This window comes from Marmota monax, unplaced genomic scaffold (assembly GCF_021218885.2).
Source record: "Marmota monax isolate L192 unplaced genomic scaffold, Marmota_monax_Labrador192_F-V1.1 WCK01_AAM20220418_F8-fsc00076, whole genome shotgun sequence".
NCBI lineage: Eukaryota > Metazoa > Chordata > Mammalia > Rodentia > Sciuridae > Marmota > Marmota monax.
This window is the reverse complement of record NW_026692843.1, coordinates 2,480,234-2,492,440: the sequence shown is the minus strand read 5'-3', so window position 1 is coordinate 2,492,440 and position 12,207 is coordinate 2,480,234. Positions and strand designations below refer to the sequence as shown.

Sequence of the window (12,207 nt, the reverse complement as noted above, 5' to 3'; positions counted from 1 at the left end):
GAGATTCCATGGAAAAGCAGGGAATGGAACCACCATTTGACCCAGCTATTCCCCTTCTTGGACTATATCCAAAAGACCTAAAAAGAGCATACTACAAGGACACAGCTACATCAATGTTCATAGCAGCACAATTCACAATAGCTACACTGTGGAACCAACCCAGATGCCCTTCAACAGATGAATGAATTTAAAAAATGTGGCATTTATACACAATGGAATATTACTCAGCATTAAAAAAATAACAAAATCATGGCATCTGCAGGGAAATGGATGGCACTAGAGCAGATTATGCTAAGCGAAGTTAGCCAATTCCTAAAAAACAAATGCCGAATATCTTCTCTGATATAAGGGAGGTGACTCAAAACAGAGTAGGAAGGAAGAGCATAAGAAGAAGATTACCACGAAACAAGGAAAAGAGGGAGGGAGGGAAAGGGAGGGAGAAGGCGAATTGCACGGAAGACGGAAGGAGACCCTCATGGGTTCACAAAATACATATACGATGGTGTAAGGGGGAAAGGAAGAAAAAAAGAGAGAGAAAGATAAGTGTTACAGTAGAATGGGTAGAGAATAGTGATGGGAGGGGAGGGGAGGGGGGATAGAGAGGGCAGCAGAATACAACTGACACTAGGATTGCTGTATGTATACACATGGATATATAACCAATGTGATCTTGCAATCTGTACAAGTGGAAAAATGATAATTCATACCCTATTTGAATCAAATGTATGATATGTCAAGATCATTGTATTGTCTTGAGCAACTAATAAAAAAAAATAAAACAACCTTGCCCTCTTCCTGTGCTCGTGAAAAATGACACCGCTATCCAACTCAGAGGTCCAAGCCAAAAACCTGGTTATCTTTCTTAATTCCTTTTCCCCTCCAAGTTCTTTCAAGTTTTGCCAACTGTACTGCTTAATACATCCCCATTTCCCAACTCCATTGCTTCTGGCCTAGCCTGAGACTATGCTCTCTCACCTGAACTGCTATAATTGCCTGAGCAGTCTGCCTGCCTCAAGTGCTGGACCCTCCTCATCAATTTCCTCCACTATGGTCAGAGTAGTTTTCCTAAACTACAGATCTGATTATGGAACCTCCCTTTTTAAAGATTTACCTTTGTCACTATACAGAGAGCCAAATTTCCTTACCTAAGTAAATAGACCTTGTAGTTCAGCATTCTCTGCAGGTTTATGTCTCACTAGCACTCATTCTGATGGCTTCCCCCCCACCCCAGGTTATCAGTCATGACATGCTTTCTTGATTCTGGGGTCTTAATACTAATGCAATTTCCTTTGAAATACCATTCCCTCTTCCAAGATTTCAGCCAAGATGTCACTAAAAGCCTTCTCCAAAACTCTTACTGAGATCACATTACATGTTCCACTAGCACTTCACACTTCTGCAGCACACTGGTTTGCTGAATTAATATAGTCTCCTGCCAGACCATAAACTCAGTTTCTGAGTCTCACAACGACTTTCACCACGCTTGGAACACACTCAATGAATAAATGAATGCATTAATGAATCAATGAACCAAGAAACAATGAAAAAGTAAAACAGACAATTTTTAGAAATAACTGGGGGGGGGGGAGTAGTTACTTCCAAAATAATTTTTAAAATAATAATTTAAAAAATATAGTAAGTGACTTTGTCAGATTTTTAAATAAAACTATTTAGGAGCTGGGGTTGTAGCTCAGCAATAGAGTGCTTGCCTAGCAAGTGAGTCACTGGGTTTCATCCTCAGCTCCACATAAAAATAAATATATTGTGAGTTCAGCTACAACTAAAATATTAAGAAAAAATATATATGTATATATGTAATATATGTGTACAAATTATGCACATAAAAGCCTCAAAATAACTTTGATATAAAAATGATTTTAAGCACCCAAATCAATGAGGGACATTTGCATTTAATAAATCATATTAGTGAAAAATATTTAGAATAATTATTTTAATATTAATTCAATCCAAAAAATTGCACACAACAAAAATAAAATATTAATTAAAATAAGCTGGGAGTGATGGTGCATGCCTATCATCCCAGCAACTCAAGAGCTGAGGCAGGAGGATCAAAAAGCCAAGACTAGCCTCAACAACTTAGTGACACTCTCAGCAAATCAGCCAGACCTTATCTTAAAAACAAAAATAAAAAGGGATGGGGATGTAGCTCAGCAGTAAAGTATCTCTGTATTCAATATCCAATCCAAAAAGAAAAAAGACAAATGTTAATTACAATAAACTGTCCCACCAAAAAGGGAAAAGAATATTTGCAATAAACATGACTGGTAGTATTTTAATATGCATATTATTTATAATTATATAGCTACCATGTAACTAGTAAAAAATCACAAAGAAAATAAAAGACATGAATCAACAATTCACAGACAAAATACAAATGACTAATAAAAATGGGATAACTTGTTGCCCTTAGTAACAAATAGTCCTCAGAGAGAACTCCACAGGGAGTCTCATACTGCTGGCTAGTAAGTAATAGGTTAACTTCAGTTCTGAAAACTCCTCTTTATATTTCACATTCATTTTTTAAAAGATGAAAACATTTTCTCTGAAAATATAAGGTTCAATGAATGACAGATTATACAATATAAATTTCAACCATTAAAAGTAAGTAAATAAAAAGACCAAAAATACACAAAAATTTCCTCCAGGCAGTGAGATTATAAATTCTTGTTTGTTCATAGCTTTTCTTATATCGAAATATTCTATAATATGCACAGTCTACTCTATTAAGAAAAAAAAACCACTAAACTCATACATTGTTAGAGGAAGCCAGTAGAAATTTCTAACTTTGACTAAAACAAAAAATGTTATATCCATGTCTGTTGACTGATGAACAGATAAAACATGATATACATATACTGGAATATTATTCAGTCTTTAAAATGAAGGGAATTCGAACACATGCCAAAATATAGACAAATCTTAAAGACACTATGCTAAGTGAAGTAAGCTAGCTAGTTATAAAAGGGCAAATACTGTATAATTCATTTGGCATACTTAACTACTCAAATTCATAGACAAAAAAAATGTAGTTGTCAGGGATTGGGGTGGGGAAATGAGGAGTTACTGTTTAATGTTTTGCAAGATGAAAACAGTTTTGGAAATGGATGGTGATGATGGTTGCAAGACTACATAAATGTAAATGTCACTGTTATACACTTAAAAATAAGAGTGGGGAATAGGGAATAGTCAGTGGTAAGATATATTTAAGGCTATAAATTCAATGCCCAGCACCATAAATTAAATTGAAATGAGTGAAATGATAAAATGTATGTTATGCATATTTTACCACAACTAACTGAAAAAAACTCAATGATACAAGGGTATTATTCAAAGATATTAGAGATACTGCACTCAAAACTATTTAACCCATGTAGTATTCTTCTCACTCCTTTAAAAAAAAACAAAAAAAATGTTGGCATACACATGTAATCCCAGCTATTCCAGAGGCAAAGGTGGGAGGACCATAAGTTCAAGACCAGTCACAGCAACTTAAACCCCATTTCAAATTTTTAAAAACTATTTTTAAAAAGGTCTAGACATGTGGCACAGAGACAGAGCCATGCCTGGTATGTGCAGGCCTAGGGCTCATTCACCCATAACAAAAAATAAACAACAAAAAAAATTATACAAATATATAGAGAGAAGGGCAGGAGAAAATACTATTGAAGACTCAACGAAACCTCCAAATTCAAATTGAAAATCATTCTACAAAACTAGACTCTTCAAAAATCCTAATGTTATAAAAGAGTAAATTTAAAAAAACGGCACTGATCTAGATTAGAGACTCAACAGATAAAACTAAACACAATGTACTGTGTATTGGCTTTGACTAAATAGGATGGAGGCAACAGTATTACTGAAACTATTTGTGAAACTAAATATGGACTTAAATTACTAAACTTCCTGAGTGATTATACGTGGTTATGTAGAAAAAATGTCCATGTTATTGGAAAACACATGCAAAAGTATTCTAGGGCAATGTGTTATGATGTCTGCAGCTAATTCTCAAGTGTTTCAGGAAAAACGCACCAGTGAGAGTGAAACACAGACATCAAATGTAGACATCAAATGTAACAAAGTAGTATCTGGAAAATCTATGTCAAATGTATGTGGTATTCAGTGTGTTATGAAATTTCTCAGAATAAACAGCTGATGGTGAAAAGTGATTATCTCCAGCAGGATTGGAGGTGAGGAGAAAAAAAGGAGAAACTATTACATTTCTTTAAATTAAACTCAAGTATCTATTCTTGGTATTTCCCCTTAGTATAATAGACATAATTTAATAAGACTTTCCAAATTTCCTAATTCAGTATTATCATTTATTAAGTCAATGATGTAGACTCAAATGTCAGTATCATATAATCAAGAACCACAAGATACACTCTCTTTCTCAGCATAGGAGGCACACACTACCATTTGGCAAGGCTGTGTAATCAACTGTATTTTAGAAACTGTGTTTTAGCATACCAGAGACAACCAGAAGATCAACTGCTAGGGTTCTATGCCTGCCATCACCATCCATTTGCCTTAATAGACACACTATATTCCCAGAAGTTTTCTTTTACTCCACGTACCAGGAAATATTTTCAAATCCCAGAATAAACTGCCCAGCATCGGTTAATTATGTGTATGTTTCCCTACAGGTTAGAATCTTTTATATTGCTGGAAATTTTCTCAATTCATTTTGAAATCATAACAAACTATTATTTTATATCCCAAGTTCCAAAAATCAAACAAGACAAAAATAACCTAAAGGTAATATTCCTTCCATGGTGCTAAAAGTAATTCTACTACCTATTAATATGAATTACCTTGAACAGAGCACAAATCTACAAGCAATAATGTGTATAGTGAAAAGATACTGCAATTTTTATAACTATACACACACACACAAACACACTTCTCTCATTAGAGTATCAGAGTTAACCAAGGACATACAAAGCACTGCCAGCATTTCTAGGAGTTGAGTTTCCTTTTATGGATACATTGCCAAAGATTTGCTAGAAGAGTCTGCATATATTTTAGACTCTACTAGAAATATTTAATACAGTATTTTCCATCAAATCACATTTGTTTTACTTTGGTTTTGGGGTTTTGTTGTTGTTTAAAGGGAGCAACTGGATAGTTTTTGCTGTTTTGTGTACTGGGGATTGAACCTACACTGAACCACATCTCCAGTCCTTTTTATTTATTCATTGATTTTATTTTGAGGCAGGGTCTCCCTAAGTTACTGAGGGAGGCCTCAAACTTGTGATCCTTCTACCTCAGCCTCCTGAATTGCAGGGATGACAGGTATGCACCGCCACGCATAGTGTATTTGGATAGTTTTAAATGTAGGAGACTATTAGAGTAAGATCCAAGAGCTACCTTTTACCTGGCTCTTCTTTCATTTATATGTAAAGTAATGTATTAAGAAAAACAACACTGGGTTATGGCTCAGTGTAGAGTGCTGGCCTAGCATGTGTGAGGAGCTGGGTTCAATTCTCAGCACCATATATAAATAAATAAATTAAGGATCCATGGACAACTAAAAAATATATTTAAAGAAAAGAAAAAGAAAAAGAACACTACATCAGAAGAGTATCTTTCAACAGAAAACTCAATTTGGCATCAATATAAAAACCAAAGTTCATAATCCAGCATTCAAAAAATAACCATAACTTAAATCTAACAAAATAGTGAACAATTTCTCTAGCTTCCAGAAAATGAGCTCTAAAAATTATTTACCACAACAAAGATCTGCTACTGAGCCACCAATATGGAAGTAATATGACTGCAATGCAATTTCACAGAACAGGAAAAATTCTTAAAGATGAAAAATAGATTGCCCAAATGGCTCTAGTATACCAAGCTGGAAACAAGCCAACACAAACAAAGCAAAAAGAATAGAAATGCCACATTAAAAAAAAAAAATTTAAAAAAATCAAGTTCAAATAATGGGGCCTCATCCTGCAATGTTGTAAATTATTGGCAAGTACAGATCAACTTGGGCCACACATCAATCAGCTTCATGTAGGCATATTTATTTTGCTGACTTAAAGTCAAGACTGAAAACAGTAATATTCACAGGCATAAAACATTATTCAAAAGTTCCAGTAACAGTGTTCCTTTCAACCACAGCTAGCAGATAAAAGCACCTCTACTGCCTTTGTCTAGAAAAGAGTGAGGACATGGTTACTTCACATGGAGCGAGTCAGTCTTTCTACCACAACTTCTTTCTTTATATTACAAAACAATTAACTCAATCCCGCTAACAACTGGTGAAAGTGAAGTAAATGCTTTCTGAAATTGTCGAATTAAGATGGTATTTGTTGGGGGTGGGGAAAAACAGCTATTTGTATTTATTTCATATAGCTTCCCTAACAAATCACTTCAAATTTACTAACTTCAAACAATACCGACTTTTTCTCTTACTGAGAAAAATCAGAAGTTCAACCTGGGTCTCATCAAATTAAAATCAAGGTGTTGGCAAGTGTACTCCTCCTTCAGGAAGCTGTAGAACATCCTTGACTTTTCTTCTAAAGGCAGCTACCCTCACTCTAAGCCCATAGCCCTGAATTTCCACTTCTCCACTCTCACATCTCTGGTGACACACACTCTCCTCTCTCCCTCTTTGACTTGTAAGGAAAAAACTTTGTGATTACATTGCCACCTGGATAATCCAAGATAATCTCTCATCTCAAGATCCTTTATTTAATCATGTATGCAAAACTATCTTTTGCCAAGTAAAGTAGCAAACCAATAGTTTCTGGAGATGAGGTTGTGAACATAATTGGGAAACCACATATTATTCTATCTGCCCAGCTATTTGAATCAGTCATGTCAATCACCAAAAAACCCATAGGGTACACTGGGGAATGAACCTATAAGACCAATAGTAGGCAAGAACAAAATACAAATGTGGACACTAATTCATCTCATTAATATGTTTTTCAAGATACTTACTATGTGTATCTTTTTTTTTTTTAAGAGAGGGAGAGAGAGAATTTTTTAATATTTATTTTTTAGTTATTGGCAGACACAACATCTTTGTTTTGTATGTGGTGCTGAGGATGGAACCCGGGCCGCACGCATGCCAGGTGAGCGCGCTACCGCTTCAGCCACATCCCCAGCCCCCTACTATGTGTATCTTCAGATAAGGCTTTGATAAAAATATCTTTGTGAAGCAGATCAATAACTTCTAAAGCTAAGGAGAACTCAAGAATAGAAGCCTCCTATTTCTGCACAATTTCTCTCATTTCTACAAAATCATTTGTATGTCCAGAGTTTTCTCAAATTAGAAAATCTTCCCAAAGATGTCTTAAATAGGTAAAAATCACCACAGGAATTTCATTTTGTTTTGACATAGTACTTTTGATATAAATCACCTTTTAATCACAAAAGTTCATAGTAAAACCATCTCCCAAAACTAACTTAAAGGTCAACCTAATTTCCTTTGGACTGTACTATCCCCTTTGTTTGACCAGATGTGAATTTCAAAACTAAGAATTAGCTGGGTACATGACGCACATCTGTAATCCAGCAAATGAGTAGGCTGAGGCAAGAAGACTAGCAAGGTCAAGGCCAGCCTGGGCAACTTAGTAAGGGCCTGTTCTCCAAATAAAAACATAAAAAGAGCTAGGGGTGTAGCTCAATGAAAAAGAGCTCATGTGTTCCAATCCCCAGTACAAAAAAAAAAACTAAGGAAAAAATATCAATATACAAGGTTACGTTTTACAAGTTTTCCAGAGAAAGAAAAATAACACCAAAACAACCTTAACAATTTGTTTTCTTGAGAAAAATCTTCAACTGACAAATCGCAAATGTCCATCCATACACATTTTGGGGGGGGGGGGGGGTACTGGGGAATTGAACCCAGGAGAGCTTAACCACTGAGCTACATCCCCAGCCCTTTTTTATATTTTATTTAGACACAGGATCTCACTAAGTTGCTTAGGGCCTAGCTAGGTTGCTGAGGCTGGCTTTGAATTCACGAACCTCCTGCCTCCGTTTCCCAAACCACCAGGATTAACAGGCATGCACTATCACACCTGGCCCATATACACAATTCTTAATACAGATACCAGAACAAATCAGAAAGAATATTCTAAAATGTAATAAGCCCAGGCATTGCCAATTTTTGTTAAAATGAGTATAGCGTTTATGATGGAAAAAAACCTTCAGATATGTTTAATACTATTCACATGTAGATATTTCTACAGTTACATCTGACACTCTAACATGGATACATTGCATATGACATAGTACACAAGTTTCTAGCAAAGGGCCAAAAATACAATTGGCATCAATATGGAAAATACCTCAAACACTAATTTTCAACAAGTTATAAAAGAAGGAAATTAGATCAAATCCAAGAAATATTTTCATAGACAACCTGACAGAAAAAAAAAATCAATTCCAAGATAGTTTCTATATTTTAGACATGTCAAAATCTTGGAAGTGTGACCAATCTTGCTCAGAAGTGATCAAGATTACAATTTTCATGATTCCATTTCAGCCTACTCCTCCATAAAAGAGATTCTAGTTTAGCCCACAAATCAGTGATTCTCAACAGAAAATATTAGTGCACAGTACAGGTAACCCCAAAACTTCAGAGCACCAGAAGGCATCACTGATTGAAAGGTGCTCATGCTACTGCTACTGAGCAACCAAACACTTGAGCATAAAAATTCCAGTTTCAACACGTACCTACTATATAAGCTTGATTCTTCTGTGTTTGCATGTATACATGTACCCACATGTATATGTGTGTTTGGTGGAAATCAAACTTATGGCTTTGTGCTTGCTTAACAATCATTCTACCACTGAGCCACACCACCAAGCCCTTAAGCTTGTAGGGGTTTTTCTTCTGTTATTTTCTTGTGGAGCTGGGGAGTGCACCCAGGGCCTTACAGGTTAAGCAAGCAAGCATTCTACTACTGAGTTACACCACAGAGCTTATTATTTTATTTTGAGACACAGTCTCATTATGCAGTCCAGGTTAGTCTTGAACTTTGGATCTTCCTGCCTGAGCTCCTGAATAACTGGGATTACAGGCATGCACCACCATGCCTGGTTTAATTCTTTTTCCCTATACGTTTAACACCCCTCACCAAATCTCAACTCCTTCACATTTTCATTAGCAGGAGCACTAGATGAATTAAATATAACAAAGATTACTGAAAAACTGTTGTTTAAGAAGCAAAACAAAATTGGGGCGTGTGTCAGTGGTAGAGAGCTTTGAGCTGGATTAGATCCCCAGCACAGTCAAAAAAAAAGTGAAAACAAAGTGCTAACTATGAAGTTATAGATCCAATGACAATACGGTTTCATGTAAAAATTTTATCTGATACAACTTTAAGTTAAGAAACACATAGAATGACTTTTTAAAATCAAATATTGCCATCAGTGCAAGTACAAAGATGAAGAAATTTAATGTTAGAAAAAAAAAAACCTTGACTTCAGATTCTCTTCTCACGAATTGTCTGGTAATGAACTAAGGTGTCTCTACCCTTAACCACTAAAAAACTATTGTACTGACTACCTCAGTGTTATCCTGACAGCCAAAGAAAAGTAGAGTTTGCTTTACTGGGTCAAGTCCAAGTAGTCTGTAAAGTGCAAGATAGAGACAGCTAAGAAAGCAATGAATCTAGAAATTCAAAAGAGTGACAGGATCCTTACAGGTCTGTTTGTTCAAACCTCGGTTTCTAAAAAGCCTTTTCACTGGTTAATAAATATCTGATATACAGCAGGCACTGTTCTAGGCATTAGGACATAGCTGTGAACAAAACAGATAAAATTCCTGATACTCAGAGGAAGCTTAAATTTTAGAGGAGATACAAATAATAACCAAAATTACCAAATGTACCAGAAAGTAACTGTTAAGAATATAATTAAAACTGGGAGGGGCTGGGATTGTGGCTCAGTGGTAGAGTGCTTGCCTAGAATGCACGAGGCACTGGGTTCAATCCTCACCACCACATAAATGTAAAATAAAGATATTGTGTCCACCTAAAACTTAAGAATATTAAAAAAAAAAAAAAAACTGGGAGCAAGGAGTATAGGACATGGATGAAATTTTAGATAAAGCAGTCAAGAGGATCTCACTGAGAAGGCACCATTTGAGAAGATTCAAAGGAGGCAACATAGCAAATCCTGCAGCGAGACAGAGATTCATCTGTTAAAAGGAAAGTGAGCCTGGAGCAGTGGTGTACGCCTATACTACCAGCAACTCAGGAGGCTAAGGTAGGACAATTGAAAGTTGAAGATCAGCTTCAGCTACCTAGAGAAACCCTATTTCAAAATAAAAAGAGCTGGGGATATGGCTCAGTAGTAAAGCACTTCAGCGTTGGGGTTGGGGGAGAGGTGGCCAGAGGGGAATGATTCCAAACAATAACAAAAGAAAATCGATGTATTAATTAAGTAGTGCTGCCATATTCTCTCAGTACAATGCTGTCTATCCAGTGGGAAGGGCAGACTACAGTGAGTGCTGAAGTGAGCTCCCTGAAAACACCTGGCACCAACAACAGACATTCCAGAGTCAACTGAATTTAAATTCTCATCTCTGACTTTACCATCCTAGCTCCCAGAATCCACTTTTGCTGATGTCAGGTTTGCACTGCCATCCTCCACAATCCTCTCGCCACATAAAGATGACTGGTGAGAAACATACACAACAACTAGTAAGAAATGCCCGTTCAGTACTACTGATGCTTAGTTTATTTTTGCTTTCTCAACAATTCAACTTTCCTCATTCCATTTTATCAGCTACAAAGTTGGCCTGAGGATGGAATTTTTTTTTCCAATTTTAAACAAGAAAGTCTTATAATTTACACTCAGTATACAATTTGATGCTTAGTATACATACTTTGAAAATTGCTTTTTAAGGCTTCAATAAACCATAATATCAAGTGGTTCTCAACCTGAGATTTACTTAATTAAAAAACTATAAACCTAATTCCTAAAAGATTCTATGACACCAAAATATTAAGAATCACTAAAAATGAAGTTTAGCTCATTTCTATCTGTAAACCTATGTGTATTTTAATACCACCATGTAGTAAAAGGATGCATAGTATGCTAAAGCCTGAAAATATTATTTTGAGAGTGTTCCAAACCATTCAAGTAATTAAAGGTCATATAATGTAAATTCCATTTATATGAAATATCCATGATAAGTAAACTCAGAGACAGAAAGTTGACTGGCAGTTAGGGAATGGGAATTTAACTGCTTAATTGGTACAGGATTCCCTTTTGGGGTGATGAAAATGTTTTGAACTAAACAGAGGTAGTGGTTGCATACCACTATAAATATGAACAAAACTGAATTATTCACTTTCACAATGGTGTGGTTTGTTATATGAATCTGATCTCAATAAAATCTAACAGTAAATAAATCCCTTTTGTATCTCCTAGTTTCTAAAAATTTTATATATTAACATCCAATCTACTCAAGATATGTGTGTATGTTTGTTACCTTTTATAATGAACTACAGAAATAATCCTTGAAACTATGGTATAGTACAGAAAAGTATAGTCTTAGCTTTTGTATTATATCACAAATAATGAACTCTCACAAATAACTATGTCAATAACTGGATTAAAACCCTGCTCTCATGTCTTTGTCCTTTACCAACTATGACCCAGTAACTGGGTCGAAAATTTCAAATTTCCTTACAAAAACATTAAAAAACACAATATACACAAATCATGATTTGAACTATAGGATCAGCTGGCTACATGACATCTGTTCCATGAAGTTTGCAAACGTTTACTACATGGCATTCATGTTAAATTAACATCGGCACTTTCAAGGTCAATATTATGTTTGTTCAACTTCTTGGAGTCACACATTTTTGTGATATTTTTAACATCTGACTAAAGCCTCTCATCACAAGATGCTCACACTGTTTACAAACACTGAGAAACAGCAGCTGGTGTTTCTCAGTCACATCTTGTTACAATAAATAGAGAAGCAGTTTCAAACTCCAGGTATATTTTTCTAACAATGTGTAAAAAGTTTGCTTTAACCTGAAACTTCTCCCCTAATGATACAGAAACATGTACACAATTAAATGTATGCAATTTAGCACCAAATTGACAAGATCACAAATATAAATTCTTGTGTATGAATACTTTTGAGTACAACTATCACACGGAATGAGCTCAATATTACTATTAACCCTGCTTCATTTCATGTAATTTTTA

At 35.4% G+C, this 12,207-nt stretch overlaps 1 protein-coding gene across 6 annotated transcripts in view; it reads right to left on the bottom strand.

The window, feature by feature from the left end:
• Positions 1-12,207, bottom strand: part of Zranb1 (zinc finger RANBP2-type containing 1) — a 49,300-nt gene that overhangs the window by 20,942 nt on the left and 16,151 nt on the right. The gene's annotated exons all lie outside the window — the stretch shown is intronic.